Source organism: Lepus europaeus, chromosome 5 (genome assembly GCF_033115175.1).
Source record: "Lepus europaeus isolate LE1 chromosome 5, mLepTim1.pri, whole genome shotgun sequence".
Lineage (NCBI taxonomy): Eukaryota > Metazoa > Chordata > Mammalia > Lagomorpha > Leporidae > Lepus > Lepus europaeus.
Genome location: NC_084831.1, coordinates 144,692,927 through 144,720,582, shown reverse-complemented (window position 1 = coordinate 144,720,582; position 27,656 = coordinate 144,692,927). Strand labels below are relative to the sequence as shown.

Below are 27,656 nucleotides of genomic sequence, written 5' to 3'. Positions count from 1 at the left end.
GGACCCTGGCGTCCCGCACTGGAGTTCCCATTTAAGTCCCAGTTGCCTCGCTGTCCATCCCGCTCCCTGCTAGTGTGCACCCCAGGAGGCAGCTGGCAACATCTGGAGGACGTGGTCCCCGCACCCATGTGGTCCTGGGTCCTGGCTTCAGCCCGGCCCAGCTTCATGGGAGTGAACCAGTGGATGGAAAATCTCTCTCCATTTCAAGTAAATTTTACAAATAATTTAAAAAAAAAAAACAGCAGCCTGGGGTGAAACCCAGTCCAGGGAGCGGCTCTTGACCCTGTGAGGCCCCGGGAGCTGCCCTCGGTGGACTCCTGGGCTCAGGTCTGGGAACGAGTTGTGGAGCAGGGAGCTGATGGAGGCAAACATGTTCCTGGCCACTGAGAGTGCAGACAACAGACTGGCCGGCGCTTCCAGCCTCTACCTGCAAAGGTGGTCACTTAGGGGTGAAGAAGAACCCAGGTCCCAGCTGTCCACACGGGCCCCAACTGTCCACCCGGATCCTGGCTGTCCACCCAGGTCCCAGCTGTCCACCCAGACCTCAGCTGTCCACCCAGGTTCTGGCTGTCTGCCCAGGCCAGTCTCCAAGCTCTGCAGACGTGGCCAGGAAGACGGTGATGAGAAAGGGGGGCCCAGGCAGCAGAGCTGGGACTGTGTCCCCATGGGAGGTGGGCACATGGCTACTGGGCTGGTTGGCTGGGGTGACCCCACCCCCAGCCAGCAGCTGCTTGGGGCTAGGCGGGCTATGACCTGGTCTGCTTCGGGTCAGCTGCTGAGTGAGGACAGACGCCATGTTCCTCCCAGGGTGCCAGGCTGGGACTGGCAGAGGTTGGGGTGCTGTGCAAGCATGGCGGGGTGGAATGTGTCATCTCCTGTGTCTAGCTGTGGGACACAGCTTGGCCCACAGGAGGTGAGCACAGTGACACCTGCTCTGGCAAAGCCACGTGACCAAAGCTCCTGCAGGGCCCAGCTCCGCCCTCCTCACCCCCACCTCCAAGCTTCCCATGGACACAGCAGCAAAGGCTCAGCCACTCCAAGGGCTGAAGCCCAGCATCAGTCTCCATGGCCAAGCCCTGGGTGGGTGGGGCTGCTTCCTTCTGGGAGGGGCCTCTCTCACCTCCACTGCCTCCTCACTCCTGTCTCACCTCTGCTCCTCCTGCTCCATTGTGATGACCATGTGTCCACCAGGCCCACATGCACACTCAAGGAAGCTCCCGGTCCCAGATGACCACCCTGAGCCATCAGCAAGGAATCCGGGCATGGGTGTCTCAGGGGCCCTCACCCTGCCCACATCTCAGCCCAGATGGCCAAGCGCCTGGCTCTTTATACAGTGGACAGTTGGCGTGGCCATGGTGAGCAGGGTGAGTCGACGCCAGCACACAGGCTAAAGGCCTGGCCCTGTGGTGAGCGGCCAAGAGCTGTAGGACAGCAGCAGGAGTGGGCCACCTGTACCCAAGTAGGGGCCGGCAAGTGGCCCCAGAACCACAGATGCCCAAGGAATGAGCTGTGTCCACTCCCCCATCTCCAAGGCACAGCCACATAGCTAGGAAAGGGCACTGTGCCACAGACACTCTGCTGGCCCCAGGCCTGGAGGCTCCTTGCACAGGGGCCAGGGATGCTGAGCTGTCCCTGCGTCCCTGGGGCCCACAGCCACCTGTCCACCTGTCACCCAAGTGCTCTGCCCCGCTGAGCCCACGGGCAGGATGTGAGCGAGGATGGAGGCCCAGACCTTGTCCTCATCACAGTGGCCCTCACAGGGCAATGTCACACTGCCCTGGCCACAGAGAGGACATGCAGAGCCTGGATGGTCAGGGAGGGCTGCCTGGATGCAGGGGCCTGGGGCCCTGGGCTGGAGGAGAGAGGGCTCTGTCTGGATATCTGAACAGTGCCCTGTGCCTCCCTCGCTGGGACAGGGACTTGCTCTTTTCCCTGCCCCGGGTGAGCTGGGCTTCTGCATCAGGGACGTTGCCCCACTTACACAGCTCGCCCAGCACCTGTGCTCCCGGTGGGGCTGGGGAGCCTGAGAGGGAGCCGCATGTGTCTGGGCTGCAGGTGCCTGCCCGGCTGCCCTGCTTTGGGAATCGTCTCTCATGTGCTGAGCAGGCCAGTGCCAGCTGTCCTGGTTCAAGGCCAGTAACGTGGGCAGGAGTGGGGTGGGGTGGCCAGGCTGATCTCTGAAGGGGAGGAGCCACACGGGGTGTGCAGGGGTCAGGGGGCAGACACAGAGGCCTGGGCAGGAGCCCTGAGCAGCTGACCTGTGCGCGGCAGCCAGCGCTCACTGTGCCTGAACCCCCTCATGCCAAAATGGGACCCCTGGAGGGCCATTCTGCCAGTGGGAGGGGGAGCTACACAGCCCAGTGAGCCCCAGATCCTACGAGCAGCAAAGTCCAGGCATAGGCTGGGCTCCGAGTCAGCGGATGTGGACTTTGTGATGTGGCCCAGCTCGGGCCCTGCCTTGGGCCTGCCTGGTCCATGGACATGTGCAGAATCCCGGGCCTGGGGTCTCTTCTTGGGTGTTTCCATCCAACACCCTCCCCTGCCCCCCACATACTCCTTGGCTGAATCCCACTCCCACTGCCATCATAGCTGAGCCAATCCCTCTCCATGACATGGTTCACTCCCCAGATGGCTGCAACGGCCAGGGCTGCGCCAGGCTGAAGCCAGGAGCCAGGAGCTCCATCCGGGTCTCCCACGAGGATGCAGGGCTCCAAGCATTTGGACCATCATCCGCTGCCTTTCCCAGGCCATCAGCACAGAACCGGATGGGAGGTGGAGCAGCTGGGGCTTGAACTGGTGCCCACATGGGATGATGGTGCCACAGGGGCATCATACCCTGGGCCCAGGCCACAGCACGACCCCAACACTCAGCAGTCTTTTTTTTTTTTTTTTAACCAGGCAGAGTGGACAGTGAGAGAGAGAGAGAGGCAGAGAGAAAGGTCTTCCTTTGCCGTTGGTTCACCCTTCAAAGGCCGCTGCGGCCGGCGCACTGCAGCCCGTGCACCACGCTGATCCGAAGGCAGGAGCCAGGTGCTTATCCTGGTCTCCCATGCGGTACAGGGCCCAAGCACTTGGGACATCCTCCACTGCACTCCCTGGCCACAGCAGAGAGCTGGCCTGGAAGAGGGGCAACTGGGACAGAATCTGGCGCCGCAAGGTGGAGGATTAGCCTGTTGAGCCACCGGCCTTAGCAGTCTTGAGTGGCACTTCCCTCACTCTCAGAACAACTGAACAACCATTCTCTCTAGCAGGGAGCGGCTGCCCCTCCCTGGTCCCACCTAGCCCAAGCCAGCTCTTCATCTCTTCTCACCCCGGGGCCCACGGGGACCACAGCCTCAACCTCCACTCACTGGGCCACGGCACCGGCCCCTCAGTGATGACACCCTGTTCACAGGTGTCACCAGCGTTGTCAATCTCCCCCTCCCTCATGTGCCAGCCTGCGTATGGTTTCTTATAAAAATGGCCTGACTGCTAATGAGGCTGTTTGTAACCTGTTGCCCTGGTTGCTAATGATAATTAACATACAAATTAGCTGCAAGAGCTGAGGCTCTGGGGCCCCTGGTTCATTAGCACGTTAATTACTGTTTGCATTCTTAAGTGTCACTGATATAAATCACCAAGTTTAGTGGAAGGGGCGGGCCCTAATTACACCAGCAGCTTTATGAAAAGTCATTTCACTGTGTTATTTTTCTGCATGATTGACGATTCCCGGCCGTCTGGCCGATAAACTTCCTTTGTTCAAACAGATCCGGGCTGTATACACAACCCAGCGAGGCCCGCAGCGCCATCCATCGCCCCAGCCCCTGTGGATTACCAGCTTTGGGGGGGAAGAGAAACAAAAAGGAGATGGGCTCCTGCTGCCTCTCCCCTGCCAGGCTCTCACCCAGCTCCCCTGTAAGATGCTGAGTTTGGGGGGCCTGGGACTCAGGGGCCGGGTCTCCCCTGCACCAGGCAGTGCAGGTCCCAGAGAGACCTCCTCACTGCTCTCCAGCCTTCATCTGCTCCCTTGCCCTCTCATTCAACACACCTACTAGGCCCTGCCCCCCTGGGGAAAGCCAGCCCTGAACAGGTGAGGGAAGCAGGCCCTGGGGACAGAGAGCAACTGGGGCTGTTTCAGACAGAGGCGTCAGCCCAGGGCAGTGGCTGAGCCAGGACCCGCCACACGGCACAGGAGGTGCAAAGGCCCTGGAGCAGGAGCAGACTCATCAGGGTACGGGGAGGGGGGCCCGCATGCCTGGGCTAACCAATGAAGGTGCTGAGAGATGGAAGGGAGTGGGCCAGGTGGGAGACCCCAGGATGAGAGCGGCCTCGGGAGGACCCGCAAGCTTCTGAGTGTGCAACAGCCTCAAAGGCAGTGGGGCTTAGAAGTGACCACGTGCGGGCTGTGCTTGGACCCCAGCAGGCTGCGGAGAGGAGCAGACGTGGGGCCCAGCAGCCAAGACCCCTGACCCCCCATCGGAGCACCTGGGCTGTGGTCCTGACTCCAGCTTCCTGCTAATGCGCACCTGGGAGACAGCAAGTGTTGGCTCCAGTCCTGGGCTCCTGCCACCTTGTGGGAAACCCTGGCCCCCGAACCCAGCCTGGCCCAGGCAGTGCAATGGCAGAATCTGGGGAGGGAGCCCTTAGGTGGAGATCTCTTTGTGTATCTCTCTCTCTCTCTCTCAATCTCTCTATGTGTATCTCAAATAAATAAAGCAAAATAGAAATGTTGGGCTGGTGCCGCGGCTCACTTGGCTAATCCTCTGCCTGCGGCGCCGGCACCCCAGGTTCTAGTCCCGGTTGGGGCGCCGGTTCTGTCCTGGTTGCTTCTCTTCCAGTCCAGCTTTCTGCTGTGGCCCAGGAAGGCAGTAGAGGATGGCCCAAGTGCTTGGGCCCTGCACCCGCATGGGAGACCAGGAGGAAACACCTGGCTCCTGGCTTCGGATCATCGCAGTGTGCTGGCCGTGGTGGCCATTTGGGTGGTGAACCAACGGAAGGAAGACCTTTCTCTCTCTCTCTCACTGTCTAACTCTGCCTGTCAAAAAAAAAAATGTTTAGGATGCTGCAGAGGTCATGGCCGTGACCTCCTCACAAGGTCCTGTCCTCCACAGCCAGGTGGCCAGGTCCCCACAGTGCTAGACGGAGTGCCACAGAGGCCTGGGTCCCAGCTGTGGGCACCAGGCACTGGCAAAGCTCCCCTAACCAAAGATGGCTGATGGCCACAGCCACCCAGCCCAAATGCTCCCCTGACCTGTCGTCAGGCCATGGCTCAGCCAAGGGTCTGGCCACCCCCAGCAGCCTCTCAGCCCAGCCGGGCAGGACAGAAACCCTGCAAGCCTGCTCCTCCCCACACTGGAGCCTGCCCGTGCCTCCCCGCATGCAGAGGGCCACCCCAGAAAACCACCCCTGCTGCTGAGACCTGACTTCCCGGAAGCAGCAGGTGGGCGGGGGCCACTCCCCTCCCCCTGCATTATTGATCAGGGATTGGGCAGAGCCAGGAACAAGAGGCTGCTCTGCACCAGAGGCCCCCCCACCCCACCCACCCGCTGGCTGCCAGCCCTCAGGAAGCCTCTGAGTTGTCTGCCTGCAGCCCCAGCTGTCCATGGCCAGAACCAGAGGTGGAAACTTCATTGACTGATGGCTGAGTCCCCGGTCCCCAGTCCCCGGCCCCGGGTCTCCCTGGGTCTCCTGGAAACAGCCTCAGGTAAATTCCCCCAGGGCCTGAGATTCTCCTGGCTGAGTGCCAAGCCGTGGGGGTATCCTTGGCCCGGGCAGCCATGGGGGCTCCCATGTATGAATGAGACATGGTGACCCTGGGCAGTGTGGGCAGAGGCAAACCTGAGAGACCCCTTTTTGGGGTGCAAGGTGCAGCATTGAGTGCTGCCCCTTCCTAATCAGTGTTGCTTCGACACCTGAGTCTTCTCCCCCCCCACCCTGATGCACCTGCTAAGGAGGGGGAGGGCAGGAGGCAGCCCGCAGGGAGCAGGGCCACAGCCGAGGGGAGCTCCAGCCTGGGGCTCGGGGCCTGGCTCTGACCACAGCTCGGGGGCTGGGGGCTGTAGTCCCTCCAGCCCTCAGTGCCCTGGCCTAGGTTGGACAATTCCCCACCAAGTCACCTCTCCAGTGGCAGCAGCTCACGGCAGCAGGAGGGGCCCAGGTGGGGGTCCGGGGCCTGGGAGCAGGCCAGATGTCCAGGTGGGCTGGGTGGGCGAGGACAGCCTTGGACCACTCCCCGAGGGAGATACACACTGCTTCTCTGCAGCTCCGGCCCTCTCAGGGCACCCAGCCTCTGGGCAGGACCCCAGGAGAGGGGCTGCCCTCTCCACGTTGGCTCTGGGGAGCAGAGGAGTAGGGGACAGGCCCCAGGGGACTCCCTGCTCTGGACACACTGCCCGCACAGCTGCCCAGCCTGGGCACAGCACAGCCAGGAGAATGCTCCGGGCCTCGGACCACCAGCTGTGTGGTGACTGAGCTCCTGCCACGCCCCTGCACGGCAGACTCCCAGCTCATCCCAGGGAGGAGGTAAGGAGGGGCTCTGGGCAGGGACCCTGCCCGCCACCTGCAGAGGGCCTCAGCTCCTGCTCAGCCCTCAGGAGGCAGCCCAGCCCTCGGGCAGCCGGACATCGGCTTCCCAGGGACGGGCAGATCCCCCCACCCCAGTGTCCTCCCAGGGACACACAGCTCCCCTCACCCCCTGTGCAGCCCCAGTGACATACAGAATCCTCCCACCCACCCCCAGTGCCCCCCAGGGACACACAGGTCACCCCACTCCCCATGTCCCCTCAGGGACACACGGATCTCCCCACCCACCAGCGACATAAAAAATCCCCTCACCACCCCCAGTGCTGCCCAGGGACACACATCTCCCCCCACTGCCTGTGCCCCCCAGAGACACAGCTCCCTCCTCCCGTTCCCCACCCCAGGCCTCAGGGCAGCTCTCTGCAGGGCTCAGCTCCTCATACCCCAGCCGCCTGCAGCCACCAAACACCACCCTTCCTGCACCTGGACAGTGGTCAGCTCTGCTCACTGAGCTCACTGAGCACCTCGAGGTGGGTCAGGCAGGGCTCCTGCCCCCGGGCTCTGCACAGTGGGCTGAAGGCGGGAGGACCCCAGGGCAGCTGATTGCATAGGAAGCTGGTGCAGGAGCAGCCTGTGAGGTGGGGGCCAGCGGGAAGAGGGGCCCCGAGCAGCCAGGGCAGGGCTCCAAGAGTTAGATGCAGAGCCCTGTGCATGGGGCCCAGGGGCTCCAGCAGCCCCTCCCTCACCTTTGAGTCTGGGAGGCTCTAGGCAGGTGAGCCCTGGCTGTGGGTAGCACCATCCTGGCATCCAGTGGCCCCCACAGACCCTGAGCCCCCCATGAACTCAGGGTTCTCTGCCTGGAGGCTGTGACTGTGTGGCTTGGGTAGCAGCCTGGGCTTTTCTGCCAACATGGGGCGACATGGAGCAGCCAGGCAGGTGTTGAGGTCTCCCGGGAGGGAGACTAGGGTCTGCCATGGGGACCGTACAGGCAGCCGTGACAGGTGGGACGTCTCAGCAGGAGTACAGCCAGGCCGGGGACAAGTGCAGGGACAAGTGCCTCCCCTCAGTCCCAGGCTCTCAGGGCACAGCCAGCTCAACCTCCAAGCTACAGGCGAGTGTGTGTGTGTGCACACATGTGCATGTGTGTATGTCCATGTGTGCCTTGTGCTTGTGTGTGCTTGCCAGTGGCAGCCTGCCGGGCAGCTCGCACAGAAAGGGCCGTGAGTGGTTTTCAGGACAGAAGGTGGGGTGGGGGCAGGGAGGGCCAGGGCTGGCCCCCAGACCCCTTTCAGAACTGAGTCTGCCCTGGCCAGCCCCACCCAACCGTGGGCAGTGGGCTATGAGAGCCTGCATGGTTCCTGCCTGTGTGGGCAGTGGCAAGGGTGCCGCCAGGTGACCTGGCCTGGGGGTCCTGACCCCCAGGTCACCAACTGCTCCCCAGGGGCACTCAGGGCTCAGGTGTTCTCAGGGCACTGGAGTGGAAGAGGGAGTTGATGTCCCAGAGGTGGCTACAGGCTGAGAGTGCATTGGGAGACCCCAGGGCTGGCCATGGAGTGGGCAATGCAAACAGCCCCCCAGGCCGGGCCCCACTGTCCCCCTGCAGGGCCTGCTCTGACCCTGGGGTCCCAGTGGGAGGGGCGGGAGGCAGCTCTAAGCACTGCTTGGTGAACTAACCACACTGCTCCCCACCAGGTACCGCGAGGACTGGACATGAGCCCACCGGGGGCTGCGGCTGCGATGTCCTAGGAGCTCAGGGCCAGCCTCTGCCAGGAGGGGGACCGGCACCTGGCCCTGGGGGAGCCCCCGCTGGCCATGGCTTTCTACCTGGTGGCCTTCAGCTGCCACGCCCCCTCGGCTGTGCGCAGCATGAGGAGCACCCTGGCCTAGGCCCAGGGGGCACCTGTGCTGGAGACCCCGGAGGCCTGGTGCCACAGGGACAGCCAGATCCTCACTGTGCACTGGGATGGCATGGCTGTGGTCTCCCTGACGGCCACCCTGGCTTCCCCATTCCTCGGCGCCCTCTGCCCAGACCACCCGGCCGCAGTGCTGCACAGAATGGCCGGGTTGCTGGCCCACAGGCACCATGAGGAGGTGGCTCGGCGCTGTAGCGAGCTGTTGGACTCATGCTCCTAGCCCGAGCTGGAGCTACAGTTGAGCCGCGCCCTGGCCTGAGTGCTGTCAGGGGCGAGGGCCACAGATGGCATGGCTGACTACCTGTGCACCTTTGCAGCCAGTGCAGACCACACCCTGGCCTTCATCCACACCCACCAGCAGCCCTACCTCCCTGCGCTGCTCCACGCCCTGCAGAGCCATATCTCGGAGCTGCCGGGAGCTGGGGACAGAGACTGCTGGTGGCTCCTGGTGGCCCTGGAGCCGGAGGATGCCCCAAGCACCACCTGTCACCCGAGGCGCTGCTGCGAGGAGGCAGGTATGCAGACTGCCTGGCGATGTGCGGCCAAGCCCTTCAGTTGGCCCCCGTGGGCAGCAGCGAAGGTAGGGCAGCCGGTCAGCCCTTCGGGCAGGGCTGGGGACACCGCCGTGATGTGGCAGACCCCCTCTGCCCTCAAGGAGCACCCAGGAAAGAAATTACCAAAGCCAGGGCTTTGGGAACCAGCAAAGCTGCAGCTCTGGTTGGGGTGGGTTCTTGGAGCGGCTGTCCTGTGAGTCCCCCAGCCACAGGAGCAGAACCTGCGGGGGCAGCCGAGGGGGCAGCAGGAGGGATGGGGCGGCCTCAGGGTGGGGATCAAGGACCCAGATCCTACATGCCGTGCGGGGAGCAGTGCGGGGGTCTTAGCCTGTGGAGCGGCTAAGCCTCTCTCCATGGCCTCTGGCTGCTGTGTAGAGAATGTTCCAGAAGAGCAGGAATGCAGAGACCCTTGGCCCCGTGAGAGAGAGTAGGGGTCAGAGCAGGAGGGAGTGGACAGGAGGGTCTGAGGCTTCCCTGGGCCGGGAGCACTGCTGGATTCAGCCCTGGAAGGAGGGGCGTGACTTGGCGCTGGACACTGCAGTAGGTGGGGCGATGTCAGGGTTCCTGGCTCCCCCAGGCTGAGACGCTGATGCCCCTGGGCCTTGGCGGCTCCCCTTCTGGGGGCAGGCACCGTGTGCAGAGGATGCAGCCTGCCTTATGCCTCCATCCACCCCTGAAGCTGTGTGGCCACTCCACACTGGCTCCCAGGTGTGCATGGGAAGCAGCTACACCTGTCTCCAATGGTTGCTGTGCAGAGTCAGTGAAAATGCATCCCAGAGCCTTAAAGCCGTGTCACATTGAAGTGCCAGAAGACACTGTGAGCCAATTGAGGAACATGCGCTTAGGCGGCTGCCGTGGAGCCTGGAGCCACGGGCGACTTGGTCCTAAGGCTGGGCAGCAGAGACAGGGAAAGGTGGAGGGAGACACAGGGCCAGAGGCCTGGAGGGGCCAATGGCCAGCTACCTCTCACTGAGGGCTTAGGGGTCCCAGGGGTGTCCACTGCAGGTGTACAGGGCCACCAAGGGCACATGGAGCAATCATGGTGGGCTGGGGTGTGTCCCCTGCAGTGTCCATAATCAAATCCCCATGGTACTCCCCAAAGGAGGAACCAGCGAGAGAGACGGGAGGGAGGAGGATGAGGAGCTGGGGGAGCAGCTGGGAGGAGGAGCAGGACCCGGGTCACTTGGGGACGAGCAGCCACCCTCAGGAGCCGGCTCACCCTGAGAGGGCAGCAAGTACGGCTGCCTATGGCACTTGTGTTCCAGGCTCCAGGTCACTGTCAGAAGTGCTGGGAACACTGAGCAAACCCGACCGGACCAGACCAGACCAGACTGGAACCTGTGGGAGGGTCAAAAGTCCCCTGGTGCACAGTTCTGCAGTCTGGGAGGTCACAGCAGGCACCAGGGGTGGCACCACGGCCTGGCAGCCGTGGCCCCAAGAGGGGCTCTGATCCTCCAGCTGCTGCCATTCATTCTCCTCAGTTGGGGGGAGGGGTGGGGGAGGTGCTTTAGCGGGCAGGGGGCAGCGGTGACATCAGCACACACACAGGTAGGTCCTGCAGTCCCCTGCTGGATCCTCTGGGGAGGAGAAACCCTCAGGACCAGGGACTCCCTCTGTTCTCTCTGGGAAGTGTCCTCGTCATCCAGTCTGCCCCCGACCCGCGCCCCTGAGCCCACAGGGCCAAATGGCTCGCACCTGCTTCTGCAGAACGGAGAACTGAGGCAGAGTCTGCTCAGGGTCAGCCCTCCTGCTGACACTCTGCCCGCCCCCAGGCCTGCTGTCTGAAGAATGCCCACCCACGGGGTGGCAGGAGGCTGGAGCCAGAGGCTGGGGCCCAGGGTCAGCCACCAGGAAGGGCAGTCAGGGTCCTGGGGTCGGCCTGGCCCCTGAGGGTCCCTCTGGGAGCCCACCATCTTCGTGGCCAGACATGAAGGGCTGCCCAGGCCAGGTGCACGGGGACGCCTGTGCCCCCCACCTGCGTGGGTGAGAGGCGCGTGGCAGGCCCAGCCTGAGCCACCTTCCCGCAGGGATGCGCGCGGTGTGTACCAGCTGGCCTCGCTGCTAATGGAGCTGGACGTGGAGGACTAGGCCGTGCGCCTGCTGGCCGCCGATGCCCTGTACCACCTGGGCCGCCTGGATGACACTCACGGGGCCCTGCAGGTGACGCTGGCGCAGGGACCGCTGATGGCTGAGGTGCTGGTGCAGCTGGTGCTGCTGCAGCTGCGCAGGGGCTTCACTTTCCAGGCCACCAGGTGAGGAGCCATGGCAGGGGCTCCGCCCCCTGACCTCGTCTTCTGTGCTCCGCCTCGCAGGCTGTCCAGGACACAGCAGGGGCAGGTGCCCCCCAGTGGTCAAGGGAGGCTCCCGGCCCTCGGGGCCCTGTCCTCCTGGCCCTGTGACCCCTCTGCTCCCTGGCGAGACACACTCACACCTGCATGCAAGCTCCAGGGGCCTCGCTCTTGGAACGGGGGCATCCCCCTAGCACTGGAGGAAACCGCATCCTGGAACAGGAGCTGCTGGCCAAGGCACCGGAGCACACATGAGCGGCCAGCAGGTGGCAGCAGGGGTTCTCCTTGGGGACTGCCTCGTGAGCTGGGGTTCTGTCCTCACAGAGCCTTCCTGCTTTGCTCCCTGCTCTGAAATTGAGGATCTGGGAGCCCTCTCACACACTCCAGCCAGCAAGGTGTTCACCTGTGTGTGGGAGCCTGGCGACCCTGAGACCCCCACCCCAGCCTCGCGGGGGCATAGTGGGGCCACCCCCTGCACTTTCTGGGCTCCAATCCAGGGGCGAGTTGGGAGCACCCCCAGAGTTTTGGGAGCATGGGGAGGACCGGGCAGCCGTGCCTGAGGGGAATTAGTGACTATCCTGCGGCCAGCACCCCGGCCAGCCCTGACTGTCCCTGTGTTTTGTGTCCAGAGTCAGCACTCTCTGCCATGCCGTGTCGGGTGCCAGGAGGAGCCACAGCTGCGTCCTGAGTGCCCCCTCCCACAGGGAGCCAGGCCAGCGAGTCCCTGCTCACCATGCCCACTGCTACGGGCTCCTGGGCCAGAAGAAAACCGCCATGTTTGACTTCAACTCCATGCTGCGGGCTGAGCCAGGGAACGTGCAGGCTCTGTGTGGGTGGGTGCTTGTACAGCTGGCCCTGGGCCAGCAGCAGGTACTGGACCTCCATCCCCATCTGGGGCTGGGTGGGCAGGAAGGGAGGACACCCAGAGCCATGCTGAGGATGGGGAGAGGGCCCAGCCATGCCCAGCAGCGGGGTACCCACCAGAACCCCAACATCAGTCCCACCTGCACCACCAGGCACCTAGGTCAGGGCCACTACAGCCTCAGCATACTCTGGGCACCTGTGCAAGCTCTCAGGGCACCAGGGTCCTCTCCAGCCAAAAGGAATCCCCCAGGGAGCTGTCCGCTACCCCATTCCACCATGGGGTGTGTGCCAGGGGACTCCTTTCAGCTGCCTGGTGAGGCTGCCAGGACAGTGTGTTGAGAGGAGATCAGGGACGTGAACCCCAGGAGTAAGTGCTGGCATCGATTAGGCATGTCTGCTGGTGCACAGCCAGGTCAGGACTTGATTTGCCTGCTTTTGCAGTGAGTCTCTGTACCTTTGCAGAAACAGCTGCCATTCAACATAAGGGGCTGTGGTTCAGGCCGTCAGGTGAGAGACCCCCTCACACCAGCTAGGCCTGTGTGCTGGGAAGGCTTTTGGGTTCGTTGGTTTCTTTATGAGGTTTCTGTGTCTGCCACTGTGCCACGCATGACAGGCCCTGACTGCAGGGATCTGTGTTCTCATCCAGGCCCACTCCCCTGGACACCCACCCCGGTGCACAAGTGGGAGGGGGCCCGGTCCAATGAGGGGACTCCGCCGAGTCGCTTGTCCTCTCCTTGCCAGTTTCCCCTCTGTGAAAGGAAATGGGTGCTGGGCAGCCACACAGCAGAGAGGAGACCCTGGAGACACAGGGAAGACACGGCAGCCAGGGGCAGCACCCAGGGAACCACGGCTGTGGACCCTGAGCTTCGGGTGCTGGAATGGAACTCGGAGCCCAGAGGACATGGTCACAGTGACAGCTGGAAAGAAGGTCAGTGCTGAGAGAGGGAGGGGTGGGCACCGGGACTGACCTGCAGGAGGAGGGAATCCCCCCAGCGGCCTGGGAGACTGGATGCAGTGAGCCCCCTCTTCGGAATACGAGACCTGCCGGGAGGAAGCCATGGAGAGACAGAGACCTGAGCAGACCAGCAACAGACCAGGGCCCCATCTGGGGCATCAGAGACCCCCAACCAGGAAAGACTCTGTGCCTGGCGGATTTCCCCTGAAGCACTGATGTTTAGAGAGACCCGCAGAGGAGGGAGGTACCCTGACCCCAGAGCCAGGCCGGCGCCCCCTTCAGAAAGTGGGAAATGGCTCAAAGACCAAAAAAAGCAAAGCTCATGTAGGCTCCGCATAACATGCGTTTTCACAGACTGCTGAAGCCCTCGTGCAAGACCCCTTGTAAATGTGGGTGCATGCTCAGCCAAACACCCACAGAGCAGATCCAGCCGGGCTGGAAGGGTCACCCCGAGAGCGGGAGGCAAGGTTGGCTCCACAAGGAGAACCACTCCTCACATCAGCTTGGGCAGCGGAGACACGGGTTGTGGCCCAGGCACCCTCACCCCCGCCACCTCCTGGGCTCTGCGGGGCAGGATCCTGACTCCCAACCCTTCGGGGCACAGTTCCCAGTGGCCCAGGCAGGAGGACGAGCCCCAGGCCGGCAGCTGCCCTCACTGGGAAGGGCAGGCACAGGTGATGGGAGGGTGTGCTCTGGGGGCCGTGTCCAGCCTTGTTCAGGGGCTCTGGGCAGCTCACTTCAGGACAGAGGCCAGTGAGAGATCCCCTCTGGTGCTCAGCAGAAACGGGGTGGGGGGTAATGGGGTTCATTGTCATGGCCAGAGTGGGGCAGGCAGGGCAGGGAGGGGCAGGCAGGGCAGCCCCTCCAGACAGAGCCCCACCCCCGCTGCCTCCCTTCCAGGAAGCCCTGGCCGACATCGTCTCTGCTCTGAAGCTGGACCCGGCCACTGTGGTCCCTGAGCTCCGGTCTCTGAGGCGTGACACCCAGGGCCTCCTCACGCAGGGCCTGCATACTCACTGCCGGACCCTGCTGAGCCGGCCCCTCAGGGAGGACGACGCCCAGGGCCTTCTGGCTGCTGGGGAAGCACTGGTCCAGATGGACAGCGGGCAGCCCAGTGGGCACCTGCTACTGGCCAACGCCCTCATGGCACTGGGTAAGCCCAGCCTGCCCCACCCTCTGACCTGATCCACAGAGAAAGCAACCTTGGATGGCAATGACTTCTGAGGCCCCAGCCATGACTGCTGACACCCCTCTGTGCCCCACGGAGGCCGGGCTCTGCCCAGTGGCCTTGCCCCACATCGCCCTGGTGCTGTGCCAGCAGCTTCCTGAGAGCGGGGTCCCCACTTCTGCTTCTGCTGGGGCTGATGGGGGCACGACTGCTTGCAGTGACCATGGGGAGAGGCAGGGGCTGTGTCAGCAGGTGAATCCCCGTGCGTCTGCCAGCAGCCTCTCGCCCACACCCACCCACCGCTTCCCACCCCCACAGGCAGCTATGAGGCAGCCGGTGCCCGTCTGCAGGGGACCCTGAGCCCCGCTTGGGCGTCCGCGGCGGCCATGGCGCCGCGGACCTGGACTTCCTGTTGTGACTGCTGGAGGCCTCCAAGCGAGGAAGCTTCGCCCAGGTGCGCCCGCGGGGTGCGCGTCGCATGTGTGGTTGGCACGAGCAGCATCACCGGCTGGGCCCGGGGTCTCCGGCTGGCGGCCGCGATGGCCATGGCTCCTCTGGGCTCGCTCACAGGGGGCATAAGCCTCCCGGGGGCGGAGGGAGACCCCTCGGAGCCCGCCCTGCACCAAGCCAGCCTTGCGCAGGGCGGCGACACAGCTTCTCCCGGGCCTGCGCGTGCCGGGGGCTCCCGCGGCCTCAACCGACAGCGCCCGATGGTGGGCTGGGTTCCTGAGCCCGGATCCGGGGGCACGCGCGGGGGTCTCGGCTCCCAGGTGGGGCCCGGGCGGGGCCTCTGAGCGCGCGGGGGGCTGGGCGGGGCCTCTCGACTTGGGGGGCATTATGGGGAGGCCTCTGGCTTTTTTTTTGCGTTTGTGAAAAACGTTTATTCTGAGAATCTAAAACCCGAGTCCGCGCGCGCAGAGCTGTGGCTGCTTCACTGTTACATTCAGGGTCTAGGAAGGCGACAAAGCCCCTCAGGGGCGGATCTGCTCCCGTCTGTCAGGTGTGTGACCAACGTAGCCCTGTTCTGCAAACTTTGGTAAAGTTAGAAAGTCAACAAACCACTCAAAAAATAAAACAAACAAAATGAAAACCACCAACCGAACCGCAAGTTATGTTTCTGGGTGCATGTACAGTGACTACAGAGGAATTTCATCTAAAAAAGCGTGCGTAAAAAATCCACAAATTCCCCGGGCGGGTCTCAGAATTCTGATAAGCACCTGGGCGGGGCCCCTTGGCTCTAGGAGGAACTGGGCGGGGCCTCTGGGCTCTAGGCGGGCTGTGCGGGGCCTCTGGGCTCGGAGGCGGGGCTGGGCGGGGCCTCTGGGCTCGGAGGCGGGGCTGAGGCAGCATCTCTGAGAAGCTGCCGGCTTGCCTCTCCAGTCCACAAAGATGCTGAGCGACGCGAGCAGAACCGGAAGTAGCCGTTCCCCACTTCCGGGGGCTGGCGGCCGGTCCCCCCACTAGGTCTGCGGGCTCCTCCCGCTGCCCACCCAGCCCAGCTGTGTGGGGCCTGAGCGCGCCCTCCAGGCCGGGCCGCAGTCTGGGGTGGTGTCTCCGTACAGCCTCTCCTGGGGGTTCCTGAGCCCAGGAGAGTGGCCGAGGGGGCTTCAGCTCGGCCTGGGAAAGGAAGGCGCCGGCGGCACGGCCGGAGCTGGGCACTCCCCGCCGGTCCTGCCGTGCTGAGGGGTGCGGTGGGGCCGGGACTGGCGGGAGCGCCGAGGCCTGGTCAGCAGCCTGCTTGTCCCTCGGTTGGTTCGCTGCCCTCCCGGCTTTGGGTCGCGGAGGCCGGTGGGCCGCTGTCCTGGGGGCGGGGACAGCCTGCGGAGGGCCAGTGGGAGGGGCTGCAGAGCCAGCTGGGACACAAGGAGTGCGGGGAGGGGGCCCCACAGGTGGGCGGCGCTGGGCACAGGCTGGGTTGACCCAGGCTCTCTTCCTCCCTCCCTCCTCTGGGAAGCCAATGCCCTCCTGGACACAGGGCGGCCGCGGCAGGCGCTGGGCTTCTGCTCCCTGGCCGTGCTGGCCGGTGGTGGGGGCGCCTGCCACCTGCGCCTGCGTGCCACCTGCCCGGCCCAGCTGCGGGAATGCGACAGAGACCTCAGGTACCCGGACCAACTGCTCCAGGAGGGTGCAGCGGATGGGGACCTCCCGCGGCGGGTGGAGGATCTCTGCTCCAGGGGCCGCCTGCTGCTGAGCCTGGGGGACGAAGTGGGGGCTGCAGCGGCCTTCAGCCAGGCCCTCACACTGGCACCTGCCCCTGCCCAGAGCAGCCTGTGAGGGCAACCGGGCCGGACCCCCACCGTCCGCAGGTTCCTGCACCAGGGGCAGTGCTGCCTGGAGAAGCAGCGCCACCCAGAGCCCTGGTCAGCAGCCCAGATTGGTCTCCTGGTGGACCACGGCCACCGTGGCCTGAAGCAGTTGAAGGCCAGAGCCCAGAGAGGGGTGGACTCGGGCTGCCGGCTGCACTGACCCAGCCACAGCACCCCATCATCTTCAGCTTCGGGGAATCGCCCACGTGGCACCCCAGATCGGGAGGTGCCCAGCGCCAGGGTGGGTCCCAGTGGGATGACCAGCCTCTGTCTTTTTGACCCCAGGAGTAAAGGGACAGCTTCCTGGGAGGGTCCTCCCAAGGCTGGGGACCCTGGCACACACCTAGAGCTGGGAGGCTGAAGCAGCAGCCCAGGTCTCCCCCTGACTGCACAGGACTAGGCCACGCCCTCACGCTGTGCCTGGAAGCCCCTCCTGGGGCCCGAAGCTGCCTCCCACCTTGGCCCTGGCCTGAGTCTCAGGGCTGCTGCTGAGTGCATTCCTGGAAGTCACTCACGGGGCTGCTCCCTGTCTCGGGCCGTGGGGGGCCCAGTGAGCCTGCAAATCCTGAGCGAACCCTGCTTGGTACTTCCCTGGAGCCGGAGACAGCAGGGGACTAACCGTCCAGGCAGGCTCTTGCTTCCTGCCTAGGAGCACGGAGACCCCTCCCAGGAGGGCTGGGGAGCCCAGCCTTGCCCTATCTCTGCCCATGCTGCAGCATGCATGAGAGGTACTGGGAGACTGGACCCCAAACCCCCTCCCAGGTTGCCTGCCCCAGTCTCTGCCTGCTCCTCCCTTGGGCGTGAGCCACAGCGCCCCCACCCCTCACCTCCTGGTAGGCACCTGTCCCACCCCAAGCAGCAGAAGTGGCCCTGGGGTTCAGCCGCCTCATCCTCCTCCCCTTTGGGCCCTCCTGGCACCTGCTGGGCTCTTCCCACAAGGACAGGGGCTACAGGGTCAGTGCCTCCCACGGTGAGGATGAGGGGACTGAGAGTCCACGGTGGGGGGGGGGCTCCACTACCTCTCTCCTCTCTGCCTCCCCACTCAGAAGCTCCCAGGAGGCCTTGGTGAAATTTCCTGGGGCACCGTTTTCACCAAGTTTTTCCTCCAGTGTCCACTGTCATCCTTCTGTGTCCACCGTGTGCTCATGGGCTCCACAAAGATGGCCTAACTGTGCTAGGAGCCAGGGATGGGGCCGGGTTCCGGTCAGTGCCCAGGCAGTGAGGTGAGGTCAGGTGCCGAGGGGCCGGGCAGTGGTGCCTCTGCCCTTGTCCTCCCCACCCTGGTGCCCTGCCCTGTCCATCCCTGGGAGGCCATCAGAGCTTGGCTGCTGGGGTGCAGACACCCAACCTGCCCGGCCCCTCCCACCCCAGGGGGCAACAGTACCCTTGGCTCATCTCCCAGGAGGGGCACCGGGCTACCACCGAGTGTCAGGTTGAAGCCCTCACCCCCCTGGGGGTGGGACTGGGAGGTGATAAGTGGTGGGAATCACGGGGGAGAGGACATGGCTGCGCCCTCCTCAGCATCTGCTGGAGCCTTGGCCTTGAACCCCAGCCTCCAGACTGAAATAAACTCCTGTGCATTTTCAGATCCAAAACTTAGTTTTGTTCATTTAATTTCTGTGTAAGGACATTCTATAATGTAATAATGCCACTTAAGAAAGTAAAACCCTATAGGTGTCCCTTACATCATTTGGAATACAATAGAAACACCTTAATTTAGGCCCTCTTGGTGCTTCATGACCAGATTCCTGCATACTTTGCACACATTCAGATACAAAGCTTACTTGAAAGCCAGCTTCAGACACCATCCAACACAAATAGAACATTTTTGCAAGTCCATGATTATACTTGCTCATTTCTCTCCCAGATTTTCTTATACCAGAATCCTTGTCATGGCTCTATAATGAGTATACTGTCCATTTCTAGTCCTTTTATTATTTTTTAACAGTCTATTTTAGAATCCATTCCTTGGACCAGGAGATGGAGCTGCTGCGCAAGTGCCTGGGGGCGGCCATGCCTGCGCGGCTCTGCAAGGTGGCCTCGGCACTAGTGCACGGCCGCCGGGCACTGCCAGTCCCTGTCTATATGCTGGTGCCCGCCCTGGCCCGGGAGGACTGGTGCGCCGACTCGGCCAAAGGCACGCTGGTCAGCTTCTCCAGCGCCGCGTCCCTCAGCGACGAAACCCTGTAAGGGCCCCCCAGGGAGCAGACCCGAGGCCTGCTGGACAAGCAGGAGCCCCTCAGCCTTCCGGGCCCCTCCAGCCAGGTCTCAGGGCACTGGCTCAAGGCCGGGTGCACCGGCTGGAGCCCGGAGCAGGCCCGGGGCACAGGCAGGAGCCTGGCCGGGCTGGAGCTGCCCTGGGCAGGCTCCCAAGTGCCCACTCAGACCAGGCTCGGGGGAAGGGGAGAGGCAGTCCCTGTGCCTCAGGACGCCCACCGAGGAGGGTGTATACTGCTTCTACCACTCTGAAGAGGTGCTCTCCTCAGCCTGGCCGCCCTCAGGTGACCATCCACCATCCCGCAGGCCCTGAAACAGGATGGGAAGGAGGCCCGGGCCCCAGCCAAGACTGCTGCTCCAGCCCAGCCGACCCCCAGGCCCAGCCCTGGCTGATCCCTGATGAGACCCCGCCTTGCTACTCCCTGAGCTCCTCGGCAAGCTCGCTCAAGGAGCCCGAGCCCTATGAGCAGCTGGCCAGCCACCTGGGAGGCCCAGAGATCACAGTCCCCCAGGCCCCATGTAGAGGAGGTGGATGCGACAGCTCCCCCAGCCCACACTCGAAGGAGGAGCTCCTGCACCTCTGCATAGGCTCAGTCACGCCCAGGCGCTGGCCCCTGACCTCTGGCCCCCAGCGAAGCAAGAAGCAAGGCCTGGGCTGTCAGGCAGGACAAGCAGCCAGCAGAGGCCCCGGGACTGCGGCGAGAAGGCGGCCGGCTCAGACCGGGCCTCTGACCTGGGCAGCGTCAAGTGGCGCGCCATCCAGGAGGGCTCCAACTCCAATGTCACATGGCTGTACCAGGCAGCCATGGTGGCCTGCAGCAAGGCCTCCTCCAGTCCAACTCATGCCTGTCCCTGGGGTCTGCTCTGGAGGACTAATTTTCAACATGAGTTTGGAGGCAACACACACACACACACACACAGACAATAGCAATAGCTTTGATTCCTTATTGTCAAATAACTAAGCTAAACATTGTGGCTTGATTTCTATAAATGAATCCCCTGAAATGTATATTTAGATATGCATTAATAAAACCAGAAAAGTAATGCTGAGTCCATTGGGGGTGACAATAAGAAACACAAAGAGATTTTTCACTACTTTTTAAAAAATTTTATATTTCCTTTTTTTTTTTTTTAAGGATTACGATTTTATTTATTTGAGAGGTAGAGTTACAGACAGTGAGAGGGACAGAGAGAAAGAAAGGTCTTCCTTCTGTTGGTTCACTCCCCAAATGGCCACAATGTTGGGAGCTGCACTGATCTGAAGCCAGGAGCGAGGAACTTCTTCCCAGTCTCCCAAGTGGGTACAGGGGCCGAAGGACTTGGACCATCCTCAGCTTTTCCAGGCCACAGCAGAGAGCTGGATGGGAAGAAAAGCAGCCGGGACTCAAATCGGCACACATATGGTTTGCTGGCATTGCAGGTGGAGGATTAATTTACTGTGCCACGGCCCTGGCTCCAGATTTTTCAGTTCTTAATTTGTATGTTTTTAAGGATTGCTGTGTGATAGAGTATTTGTTTCAGTATTTGTGGTATCTATCAATTGTAATTATATGATTTTGATGATTTGATATTTTGCTGGTTTTCAAATAAACAACAGTAAGGCTATCATACTTTTTTTTTTTCTGGGATAATCAATCTATTTTAATAATGTTACTTTTGACAGCGGTTTTTGTCCATGAACTTAAAGGTAACTCACACACACACACACACACACACACACCCGATCTCTTACAAACTGGGGATTGGCCTGCCCTCACCATGTAGTGAGAAAGCTGCAACATGGAAAGTCTGTGCCTCCCCGTTGGAGAAGCGGACTCCACACCGTGTCGGGGAAAAAGACCTATGTGTTCAAATTCCTGGTTGTACACCTGTACATTGGTGCCAATTGAATGGCTCAAATTAAACAAATATAGATTACATATATACAAATATTCTATCATGTATAGGTATAGTATATCTATTCTAAAAGGATAAAATTTTTAAACTTTTGACTGTGCATGCACGGCCCAAATCTGGGTCTCACTCCTTAATCCCAAAGTGTGAATGGGCCCCACTCTAACCCGCTGTGCCACCTTCACCCCGACCCTGCCCTTCTGTGCACAGCCTGTCGCCCCCACGCTGCAGCTCCTGGGCTCCTCTCCTTAGTGTGACTGCGCCAGCTCCAGAGCCTCTGAGCCCAAGACAGTGCGGGATGACCTGCAGCCACCTTAACCTCACTTCCTTAACTGCACTTTAACCCTCAGAGACTTCTGCCAGCAACAAAGTTATAAACTACAAGCCCGCACGCAGGAGGCAAGGCCTCCTCTCTCTAAGAGAAAAGACAGCAGGATTCTAGCTCCTGGAGTCTGGGAAGTTTCAAGTCAGTTTCTCTGCACAGCACCGGAAAGGCCGTGGTCCGGGCCTGTGCTGTGTCCTGGTGGGCTAAGCCTCTGGCTGCAGGGCCGGCTTCCCCCATGGGCGCTGGTTCCTGTCCCGGCTGCCCCTCTTCCGCTCTGGCTCTCTCCTAATGGGCTGGGGAAGCCCTGGAAGATGGCCCGAGGGCTTGGGGCCTGCTCCTGCCTGGGAGCCCCCTTGTTGTGGCCATTTGGAGAGCGAACCAGAGCATGGAAGACCTTTCTCTCTGCCTCTCCCCTCTCTGTCATTCTCTCTCCAATGAATAAACACAACAGTAAGAATGAAACACGTGGAGTTAACAACACCAGGAGGCTGTGGCCTGGAGAGCGCCCCCTGCCGCCCGGGCTCCGCACCCCGCGGCCTCCTCCAGGGGGCCCGGCCCTGCCCGCCCTCCTGGGAGCTGTGGGCGCGGCTCCCCCATCCTCCTCCCAGGAGCGGTGTCCTGAGCCTGGGACCAGCGCAGTCCTCCTGGGAATCCTGTCCCTCGGCGCGGGTCCGCCCCGCGTCCGCGTTTCCCTGTCTTCTCCTTGGACTCCGGTTCCAGAAGGTGGCCCTCAAGTGGCCCCGCACCGCTGTCCCCGCTCCGGAGCCCTGGCCGGGGTCCTCCAGTGTCCACAGCTCTGTGTTCTGAAGCGGGGTCCGCATACGGGTTCCCAGGGGGGCAGCAGCCCCCAGGCCCTCTGCGGCCTGCAGGCCGGGCTGGGGGTCGTGATGGCGCCCTGGGGCCCAGGGGCCTGGGCGGTGTGAGGGGCGGGGGCCCGGGGGGGTGGGCGGGGCTTGCGGAGGGCGGGAAAGGCCGGGCCGCGCGGCGGTGGGCGTGGCCTGTGGGAGCCCAAGGTCCGGTGCGGGGTTGTCCCGCGTGTCCGCGTCCCCGCCCTTCCCAGCTGTGTGGGAGCTGATGGAGGAGCGGGTGCATGGCGCTGTGGCCTGCGGGGTTTCCCTCTGTGGATTTAATGATCGCTCTGCCACCTTGAGCTCCGGCTTCCGTTCTTCTCTCTTGGGTCCGGACCCTTCCTCCCCTGCCCGTGGACCCCTCTTCCCGGGGTCTCTGTGGCCCGGATCCTGAGGGAGCAGCAGAGTCCGGAGGAGAAACCAGCGTTGCCCTGGGGGAGCTCTTTGTGTCCCCTGGGCCCTGGCCCCTCGCTGAGCTGCTGTTGCTCTCAGGCTGTGGTGCCCTGAACGCCAGCGTGTGTGTGTGCGCCTGTGCGTCCACGCATTTTCCTCACGGAAATGTATTGATGAAGAAGTCATCAGTCCCTGACCCCGATCACCAGTGCCATAACCCACAGCGTGTGTCCCGTTATTTCCCTGATCCATTGATTGGGGAGTTGGGATCACGCGTGGTGACCTAACCCACTGCACCGCCCTGCTGGCTCCACAATCAATGTTGTTAAAGACGCAGGTGCAGAACACAGTGCAGAGCCAGGGTGGAGCCATGAGTGAGGAACCTGCTGGAGGCTGTGTTTAAAAGCCTGCTAAGGCCAGCGCCACAGCTCACTAGGCCAATCCTCCGCTTGTGGCGCTGGCACCCCGGGTTCTAGGCCGGGTCGGGGCGCCGGATTCTGTCCCTGTCGCTCCTCTTCCTGTCCAGCTCTCTGCTGTGGCCCGGGAGGGCAGTGGAGGATGGCCCAAGTGCTTGGGCCCTGCACCCGCATGGGAGACCAGGAGGAAGCACCTGGCTCCTGGTATCAGATCAGTGCGGTGCGCCGGCCTCAGCGGCCATTGCGGGGTGAACCAACGGAAAAGAAAGACCTTTCTCTGTCTGTCTTACTCTCTCGTTGTGCACTCTGCCTGTCAAAAAAATTATAATAAATAAATAAAAATAAAAAAAGAATAAAAGTTCTCTAAAAAAAAAAAAAGCCCACTACCTGTTCTTAGGGCATTTCCTGGGGACCCGAAGTGCAGGGTGCAGAGACGTCCCTGTGAGGTCCACAGTGCAAACCCGCCCTTTGGGAGCCACCTCTGCCCGCTCCTCTCACCTGCTGTCCCCAGAGCCCTCTCAGAAGTTGGAGGAGTGACCCCAAGTGCCCACGGGGAAGCTCAGCTTCCCAGAGTTTCATGAAGGTCGCTAGGGCCCGGTGCTTTGAAAATGCAACATAGTGTGCTTTTCCTTTGTTTTCCTGTGACCTCCAGGACTGGGTTAGACCTGGGGCCTGGAGAGGGGTGGGGGAGGGGAAACCCAGCTGACAGCAGGCATGGAGTCCCTGTGTCTCTGTGGCTGTCCTGGAGTGCAGAGGGGGAGGGAGGGGCATGCTCATCAGGAGAATGCTGGAGGCCCGGGAAGAGCCCTCAGCACACAGCTGCCTCAGAGAGAACCGCTGGCCTCTTCCCTCTCTGTTTCTTGCTAGGCAGGGAACAGAATTGGAGTCTGGCTGAGCTTGTCTGAAATCTACTGTGTGAAGGCGACAGTCATTGTCCAGAGGATCTTCAGGGACCAGTGCACCAGGAACTGGAGACAGGAAGAAGACACCAGTGCACTGGGACAGACCAGCAGGCACTGCAGCCCCCAATTGGAGGACACTCGAGCCCTCCCTGAGTGACAGGCCCTGGGCTGCACAGGTGACACCACTGGCCCTAGGAACTAGACACTGCCCGTGGACAGGGTTCTGCTGTCCCTGGACACTGTGAGGATCTTGAGATGGCCTAGAATTATGTTACAGGAGCCAGCATGAATTTTCCCAGTGCCTGCTCCTTGGGTCTCTCCTTTCACATCAAGAGCTGGTGTCACTGTGTCAGAATGGCCACTCCATGGAGACCTTCTTATGTGGTGGCACCAGAAAAAGAAAGAGAACAGGTGTGGGGCCCTCAGTGTTCAGAACGTAGGCCATTCATCTCACATGGGGAGGGGTTTGGCAGCAGCCTGTCCTTGGTTGAACAATGCGCCCTGAGGTGGCCAACTCTGCAGGAGGCCTTCTGCAGACAAGTAGAAATACAACCCCAAAGGTGCCCACACTCCCCCCACTTATGTCTGGACAACCTGTCCCCAGAATATCAAGTACTTGGGTTCCTGCCACCCGCACAGGGAGACCTGGATTGAATTCCCTGCTCCTGATTTGGCCCCAGTCCTGCCAGGCAGGTGCACACATTTGAGGACTGAAACAGAGGGTGGCAGTGCTCTCTGTGTCTCTCCCGATCAAACAACTAGTTTCTGTGATGGAGCAGTGGTTTACTAGCCTAAGCATTAGCCTGGAATGGCAGCATCCTATATGGACACCTGTTCGAGTCCTGGTTGCTCCTCCTCTGATCCAGCTCTCTGCTATGGCCTGGGAAAGCAGTGGAAGATGGCCCAAGGGCTTGGGTCCCTGCACTCATGTGGGAGACACAGAAAAACTCCTGGTTTATGGCTTCAGATTGGCCCAGCTCCGGCCATGGTTTCCAATTGGGAAGTGAACCAGTGAATGGAAGGCCTTCTCTCTGTCTCTGCCTCTCCATGATAATTCTCTTTGGTTCAACCTCTGCCACCTGGGCCCAGGAGGGTGGCAGCATTATCCCACACATTCCGGAGCCTCTACTGCTGGTCAGTGCAGTGTCCCATGGCTTCTGTCTTGCCTGTCAGCCTGGGGGAACAGATGCAGGAGCCCTGATTATCTTGGAATCCCCTTCAGGGTCACCTTCATTCTTCTTGACAAAAGCTGCACGTTGTCAACTGGCACACTGCATTGCTCCGACCTTTCCATCCAGGAAGGCCGTCAGCCCGCTTTCATTTCAACACCATCCGCTCACCCTTGGTTAAACCTGCAGATTCTGTCCATGTCATTCATGCATCTTTTTCAAGGCACAGTCTAGCCACACCCTGGTGTTCTCTCCCAGAACACATTTCATTTGTTGCAATATGGATAGACCCAACTTTCCAAATCTTCAAATTCTAGTTTCTTTGTGTTCAGAATTCCCAGAACTTACACCTTCTAGAAAACATGACAGAAGCCAAGTTCCCTGCCTCTTACAAACAAGGTTCACCTTGTTCCTGGTCTTCAATCACATCTATTCCTCATCTCCACTGCAGACCTCACCAGAATCCCCATTCCCATCCATCCTCAGTGTGCATCTGAAAACGCCTCCAGTGGGGACCTGTTCCCCAGGGCCAAGCTGCTTCTGTCCTTGCAGGAATTCATTAGACCTGCACCTCAAGTCTCAGGATGATGATCTGTGTCAGGTGAGACCCTGCAAGGACTTATGGAATACGGACAGTTGTCCATGGAGCTCTGTGTCAGATGGGGTCTGGGATCACTTGCAGGCACTAAAGTCATCATTGCTAAAGTCCTGTGCATAAATATGGTAGCATTTGCATTGGACCAAATATTCTCCCATATGTTTTCAGTTGTCCCTAGATATCTTATAATACCTAAAGAGACTACAATGTAAATGGTATCCTGTGTGTAGAGTAATTCAAGAGGAAAACGATGGTATATGGACAGTACAGATGCATTCTTTTTCATTTTTCAAAATCACTGCGAATGGAATCTGCACTTGTGGTCCCATGGATCCCAAGGGCATCATGGGATAAGGCACTGTGTCATGTGGTCATGTAGGCTAGGAAGTCCCAAGACCTGCTGGCAGATGGCTGGCCTTCCAAGAGGGACACTTTGATTCTGGCCTGGAGTCCAAAGTGCAGGAATGGAAATATTCATGGCAGCCAGGAGGTTTTCCCTGAATTTGCAGGTGTTTGGGGAATGAACCAGTAGGTGGAAGGTATTTCTCTCTCTCCCCCCCCCAGCAGCACCACCTCCCTCTCCCTTTTCTCCCACTGTTCATCCTCTGCCTCTTCACTGCAATGCTGCTTTCTTTTCAATAAACTTTTTTTTTTTTTAAGAAGGCAGGTGCTGATATCGTGGGACCGTGGGTAAAGCCATCAGTGTGACAGCGGCATCCATGTCAGAGTGCCTGGTTCAAGACCCAGATGCTTCCAAGCCATATTTCCTGTAGTAATGGGAGGCAGCAGATGGCTCAAGTTGTTGGATTCTTTACTTCAGCCTGGTTTAGCCGTGGCTGCCACAGGCATTTGAGAGGTGAATCAGATGGAACATCTCTCTGTGTGTGTTTCATTCTGTCTAGCTCTCCCCCTCTGTCCTATTTGCTTGCAGATAAATAAATAAATCTCTTTAAAAATTGGAAAACCCGGTTCTGGCACTGTGGTATATGGGCTAATCCTCCGGCTGCAGTGCCTGCATCCCATTTGGACTCTGGTTCAAGACTCGGCTATTGAGCCGGTGCTGTGGCCCTGCACCCACATGGGAGACCAGGAGAAGCATCTGGTTCAGATCAGCGCGACGTGCCAGCTGCAGTGCGCTGGCCGCAGCATGCCAGCCGCGGTGGCCATTGGTGGGTGAACCAATGGCAAACGAAGACCTTTCTCTCTGTCTCTCTCTCTCTCACTGTCCACTCTGCCTGTCAAAAAAAAAAAAAAAAAAAAAGAAAAAAAAAAAGACCCGACTGTTCCTCTTCTGATCCTGCTCTCTGCTATAGCTTGGAAAAGCAGTCAACTAAATAAATAAATAAATAAATAAAGAGATAGATAGATAGATACAAGGGTAAAAAATCAGCACACCCAATATTAGATACAATGTATTATTACACTGAAATTTAAAAAAATCCAAGTAATAGAGAAAAAAATTCAATGGTATGGGCTAACAGGATATTTGGAATAACATTCCACGTTGGGGTGAGAATGCTTTTGAACTACAGAATGCCCGGATCCAAAGTCTTCAGGAAGAATTCTATTAGAAATCTAGTATTAAACTTGAATATAATAACTGACACAGGCAGGAATGGTTAATGCATGGTAAAATTGTTAAAGGAAGGCCATTTTCAAACAGGATATTTATACATCTTCCAAGCAGCACTCTCCAAAGATTTTTATTTCAATTCTGAGATTTTATTATCCAAAGTGTATGATTTTTATACAGAACAAAAGTAAAAGCAGGTATCAAAATCAGCAAAGAGTTTGTAGAATTTCTGCAGAAAGTTTCACCTAAGTCAGGGCTGGTGAAAGTGGTATCCAAGGTAAAACCTAGATGACTGCTGATTTGTCTCTTGGCATAAATTACCAGGCGGTTTGTTCTGGAGGTACTGAATAACTTGTCATCATCACTGGTCAGTTGTTGAGAACCAATTCGAGTTGACAAACAAAGCAATAATAAATTACATATTTTTGGTTGCATTATGGCATTTTACTAAAGCGGCATTTATTTTTTTCTTCTTAGTAATTTCTTTTTGTTTTGAAATTGTTTTCATTTCTTTTTAGCATTTTCTTATTTAGAAAGATAAGTAACTGAAATGGCATTGTACGTTGTTTCCTTGGTATTGTTTTTTTTTTTGTTTTAAGTTTTAAATTTTTGCAAAGTTGTTAAATTTTAATTATTTGGCATTTTCTCCATTAAATGAAACAGTGAATAGGAATGACATTTTACACTTGCTCTGAATAATTTTTTTTTCTCTTTTGTCATTTGTAAAGTATAATCATCTTTAAATTTAACTTTTTTAGCATTTTTGTATTTACAAA

At 59.8% G+C, this 27,656-nt stretch overlaps 1 pseudogene; it reads left to right on the top strand.

Annotated features, from left to right (window-relative positions):
* The first annotated feature begins 850 nt into the window (after window positions 1-850).
* On the top strand, window positions 851-16,706 carry LOC133759292 (uncharacterized; annotated as a pseudogene).
* The last annotated feature ends 10,950 nt before the right edge of the window (window positions 16,707-27,656 follow it).